The 5939-nt window shown below is 42.4% G+C and overlaps 1 pseudogene across 1 annotated transcript; it reads left to right on the forward strand.

The window, feature by feature from the left end:
• Positions 1-678: 678 nt before the first annotated feature.
• LOC123407465 lies at positions 679-5149 on the forward strand (annotated as a pseudogene). The gene is made up of 8 exons (XR_006612617.1): positions 679-865; positions 1738-1856; positions 2088-2297; positions 2385-2533; positions 2612-2783; positions 3420-3512; positions 4573-4712; positions 4793-5149. The product of XR_006612617.1 is annotated as an ankyrin repeat domain-containing protein 2A-like (transcript).
• Positions 5150-5939: the final 790 nt, after the last annotated feature.

Consider the following 5939-nt stretch of genomic DNA (forward strand, 5'->3'; position numbering starts at 1 on the left):
CCAAGAAGGACATGGATGAAGATCAATTGATGTGGTGGAAGGAGTACAAGGAGGACATCGCGGAGAGGAAGAGGATATTCCGTGGTGCGTCCTCTACTCTTCAAGGTGACACTCCGATGAGTGGTGGTGGCGATGGCGATGTGGAAGACTCCACCACCGACGACAATGGAGGTGCTTGATGGACGTGGAAGTGGTCTAGGAAATGGCGCCAAGTGCAACTTTTTGGTGATGGTGCCGATGAGAGGGGGAAGATGATGATTGTGTGATGTAAAAGTTATTAAACCATGCATCAACGATCTTTATTTCTGTGTTTGTTTGAAGGTTTATTGTGTTTTGCTAGTGAAAATTATGATATGCCAAATGATAGTTTTAAGGGTTGGGGTTGAGGTTGGTTTGAGGGTTCTAGTCTTTACCTCTGTTTTTCAACCCTTAAAAGTGTCAAAAATAACCAATTCTTAACCCTTAAAACTGATTTTAGATTTAATGGTTTGAGGGCACTGCTACACATGGTCTTATAAGCTAAATTTCCAACTCTCAAAGCATTTGGACCTCACAGCTTACGGTGCCGGCCCATTCCAATGACCAGAAACGGGCTCCTGGGTACCTGGTCCTGGCCGTACGTATCTCTGAATCTACCCGGCCCGGCCCGGCCCGCGCCATACCTTGCCACATCTCCCTCTTCGCGTGGTAGTCGTCAAACCAAGTCTCGCACGCCATCTTGGCCAGCGCTCTCTCCTCCCCCACCGCGCCGCCGAGCTCCGCCTCCGGCCGACGCAAGCAGGCCACCTCGGACGAATTCTTCTTCCCCTACTCCTCGTATCTACCGGGATGGCGTCGGGTGGAGATCTTCCATCCGGGTTCACTGGTGAGCCATGCCCTTCCTTGCTTGGATTACCTGTTCTAATCTGCTCCGATCTCTCCCCCGCCGTGAGCGATCGAGCCCAATCTCGATTCCAGGACACGCGTGCTCCAGTCTCTCCAATCCATCCAGTTAGTGACGGATTTGTTTGCTCTGCCGTGGAGTACTGGTCTAGTACTAGACTACTAGTACGCCCACCCATGCCTCGATTCGGTTCGTCTTCTTCTTAAGCGCGCGCGTGCAGGATCGAAATCTTATTGAGGGTGTCTCGAACCCTGAATTACTAACACTAGCAGTTTCGATTCCCACAAAATTGGAGCCTCGTTAAGTCCGCCCCTGCACGCGGAGCAGTGGCCCAAGTTAATTGATGAGGAAATAAATGTCCGGCAACTGTTTGATGAGAAGGGAATGTTCCGTCCAACTGATTCTCCTATCATATCTTCCCATGTTGGGCTGTTTTCTGTTTTTGTTGTAGAGAATTCAGGTTAGGCGGTTTGTTGTAGACAATTCCTGTTAGGCTGTTACTCTCGTGTGTGTTGCGTTGTGGAGTAGAAAGCGCGGCTAAATGGAATAAATGACCAAGATGCTTGATGCCATGTTAGTTCTTTCGTCCCGTATCCTCATGCCGGCAAGCAAGAAAGATGCAGGAGTACAGAAGGCTCAGTTTCATTTGACAATGTTGCATACACCTGACTGACATTGTTGATGTAGGTTGGAGTTCGTGTATTTAACTGCCTGCCATCTGATGTAGTTGGTACATATAAAACGTTGCGTTCTCGTAAATAAATCTGAGAATTGTGCAGAGTTCATCACAGTGCTTCTGCTCAACTTCTTTACTATGTCATATACGCTTCTGTTCTGAACCACTTCTTTTGCAGATGAGAGCAAAATTAAAAAAACAGAAGGATCATCCAACGAAGGTCAAGGTGTTCCTCCAGCTGCCGCTGCAGGCTTGTCGGGTCCTTTCGATTTTTCTTCTATGCAAAGTTTGCTCAATGTATGCCCCCCCCTTCCCACTCACTCACCCTAACACAATCATAATAAGTCTTGTACATGCTGACTCTCCTATTGATTTTCATCAGTTAAATATGCACTTGCTGTGTATTATTAATGTGTTGTTTTGGTTCTACAAAATTATTACCCATGTCAGCTTCATTGATATTTGCACTTTAACTTTTCTTAGTGAGCAATATCTTTTGACTTCAATTAAACGAATTCTGGTTTCCAGGATCCATCTATAAAGGAGATGGCAGATCAGATTGCAAGGGACCCTGCATTCAATCAGATGGCTGAGCAGCTACAGAAAGGTGCTCAGGGTGCAGGAGAACAGGGCATGCCTCCATTGGATCCTCATCAATACATTGAAACAATGCAAAGGGTCATGGAAAACCCTCAATTCATGACAATGGCAGAACGCCTCGGGACTGCTCTTATGCAGGTACCCAAAGGACTTCTCTGGTTTTTGTTTTATGCTGTTTATTTGGTTGCCAGTGCCCTAATTATCTACTCAACTTAATTGGCTCAGGATCCTGCTATGTCCAGTATGCTGGAAAACTTGACCAGTCCAACACATAAGGAGGAGCTTGAAGAGCGCATGTCTCGTATTAAGGAAGATCCAGCTTTGAAGCCAATTCTTGATGAGTTAGAGAATGGTGGTCCTGCTGCAATGATAAAGTAGGGTATATTTACTATTAATATATCATATTTGACTGTATATAACTTGTTTGATATGTTTTCCATTTGCTCATGTAGGTATTGGAATGACCCTGAAACTCTTCAAAAGATTGGCCAGGCAATGGGAACCACCATGCCATTTGGCACTGTCTCTACTGCTGAGCCTTCTGGTACTGAAGAAACTGAAGAAGAAGGTGAAGATGAAGATGAGTCCATTGTCCACCACACTGCCAGTGTTGGTGATGGTGAGGTAATGGGGCTAACAATAGAACTATGGATTCAAATTTAAATTCTGTTTTTTGAGCTGATATATACTTGCATATGGTTATGTGTTATGTTGGTGTTACACTGTATAATTTGCTTACCAGTGTCTATTTTGACCACTTACTACAGGTCTTTACGGTATTGTTTAGATGATATTAGTGCAAGCAATGTTGCTTTATGACACTATGTATATGCTTTTCAATTCATGAACCATTCTTGCGTCGGTAATTGGAGAAATGACATGCTCTTCACTCTTGGCATGTGTTTATGCTCTTTATATGCTCAAGACATTTGGTACCTTGCAATCTGTGTGCCCTCCATTGCATCTGCCTTGCAGAATTATGTGTTATTCTTGCTGCACATGGGTTTTTGGCCTCTCCTGTGTAGCCTGCAATGGTGTGCCCATTGTTCATGCTTCACATGATCGCAAAGAGGATGACATCATAGTAAGATGTATGCAAGGTTCAACTAGAAGTTGAACACCTTCATTTACAGTCTTCATGATTGCTTTTTTCAGAAACAAGTTTTCTAGATTTTCAAATACGGCTGTCACTGTTGTTTCTATTGGATTTGTTATTGCATAGCCATTGGAGCATTTATTTACAAATAAGTCAACAAACAGGGTCTAAAGAAGGCTCTAGATGGTGGAGCAGACAAGGATGAAGAAGACTCTGAGGGAAGAAGGGCCTTGCACTTTGCATGTGGATATGGTGAGGTATGAAGACCTGCTCATTGCTAAACTCTCTTAGACTGTAACAGCAATCCAGTAATTGAACTTGTGATTGATTCTAACTTTTCTACTTCTTTATTACTACAACAAATGATTAGGCAAGCTAAGAAAAACCATTCCATATATTGAGTTGCCAATTCCTTGGGAGCTCCATGGTAGTTACTCTTTGAGAAATTATATGCATTCTAGTGTAAGTTCATTGTGCCAGACGGCAAATATTATGTTGTGACCAGTGACCAGTGACCCTAATACTAGCGGAAGTTTTCTAGTTACTGTTCAGTAACCAGCTGGGCTTGGAATAGTGAGCTTTTTTGTGCGAGAATAATAAGCTTGCCTGGGACTATAATATGCAATTTCAGTTTTCAGATTGTTAGGCTTTTTTTAGCAATCTTTAGATTAAGTTGTTTTCACAGACTATACAATTTTTATTTTTTCTTCCCTTTTTTGCTTTTAAGCACGTGCCATGATTTCATTGGTAAAACGGACAGCTAAGGAACATTCCTATTATGCTTATTTGTCAGAAGAAGGTTCATTTTTTGCGAGTTCATTTATGAGCAGCCAGTGCCTAGCGACCTCTATAAGGGGTCAAGCTGTAGTATAGTACTCCCTCTGTCCACAAATGTAAGACATTTTGGCAGTCGAAATTAAACCGTCAAAACGTCTTACATTTGTGATATATATTTCTGAACCATCATCATTAATTTGCAAGGAACTGGTAATGACCAGTTGGCCAAGGGCCACCTACTTAGCTATATAACTTGTCTGGCAAATTTCCATACCCCGCTGTTCAAAGTCTTCCAGTTGATGGTCTTTAGGAAGCCACTTAAAAAACTTCACTTGTGAAGGTTGTATTTAGAGCTGGAATACAAACTCAATGAATGGCATACCATCATCTGCTGTTGTTTGTGGTCTATGTTACATTGTGGAATCTAGATTGTGAGTTGGGTCAGATGCATTTGGTAACTGTATAGTCTCCTTCTATATTTGATATCTGTTAGGTATTTTAATTCAGTGATAAGGAGTTGTATGAATTTTGGGGTTTCAGTTCAAGTGTGCGGAAATCCTCCTTGAGGCTGGTGCTGCAGTAGATGCTATGGATAAGAACAAGAACACCCCACTGCATTACGCTGCTGGCTATGGCCGGAAAGAATGTGTGGATCTTCTGTTGAAGCACGGCGCTGCTGTGTAAGTTAAATTCACTCTCTCCTGCCCTTCACAACGATTGATCCCTTGATGCTTATTTGACCATCGCCAATGCCCCGCAGCACTCTCCAAAACATGGATGGGAAGACGCCCATCGATGTCGCCAAGCTCAACAACCAGGATGAGGTCCTCAAGCTGCTCTGAGAAGGACGTGTTCCTGTAAATCGCTTCACTTGGCTCCCATGAAGAGACATGGCCGTCATCATGTTTTACATCGCTTTGGCATTGGTTGGATAGTCATACTCGAATCGGCATTTTATTCGTTGTGTAAGAATATACTACCTGTGTTAGCTGGCCTGCAGGCCGACTGGCCGAGGTTAGAACTGCATGTTACTGTATATGGCGACTTGTGTATCGTCCACTTTGTTTCTGTTGATTTCACTAGAGTAATCCAAGACTGTACCCAAGAATTATTTTTAGAGTTGCGCAGAGTTTGAAAGTGATACGCATGCCGTTTACTGGAAAGATAAACTGTGATTTCAAACCCTGAATCTACCCAGTGTAATGCATGGCAATAAAGGAAAACTTTTAAAATCACACGGCTGAACTTTCTCTCTCGTAAGGCTCGTGCTCCTAGCGGCACGTGTCTGCATCAGGTTGTCCACCGCTTCCCTCTTCCTCAACCTTATCCTATCTCTATGAAGCTGCTTCACCATACATTTTCTTTCTTCACCACAAGAAAGCCGTCATGATGGCCACCACCACAACAGCTAGGAAATCTTTGAGATTGTTAGAAATAAAAGAAATGATGTAACTATCTCTTTCTTTCATTGATAGTGATGCTTATATACAAGTTGAGGGGACGCAGTCCGTTCTAAACAGATGCGACGGTTAGCATTAGTACTAACCGCCTGACAAATAACAAGGGAAGATTTATCTCATAATTAACACAGTTAATTAATTCTAACACTCCCCTAATCTACACTTGTTCATATAGCATCATCATCTTGAAGAGCTCCTCAAAAACCCTGTGGTGTGAAGAGATATGTGTATGATATGTTGCCAAAACTCTTTCAAAACCCAGTGGAAAAAATAATGAGAAAATGATGCAACATATAATCATTATTGCCTCTTTTAATTCAATATGAGAAAACTCATAGAACTAAGAGGACAATAAATATGTCATATATACTTTTCTAAAAAACTTGGTGGGAAAAACTAAAAGTATGACATATGACCTCATGTTGATATTACCTCATTAAAAACCTT

Source organism: Hordeum vulgare, chromosome 7H, assembly GCF_904849725.1.
Source record: "Hordeum vulgare subsp. vulgare chromosome 7H, MorexV3_pseudomolecules_assembly, whole genome shotgun sequence".
Classification (NCBI taxonomy): Eukaryota; Viridiplantae; Streptophyta; class Magnoliopsida; order Poales; family Poaceae; genus Hordeum; species Hordeum vulgare.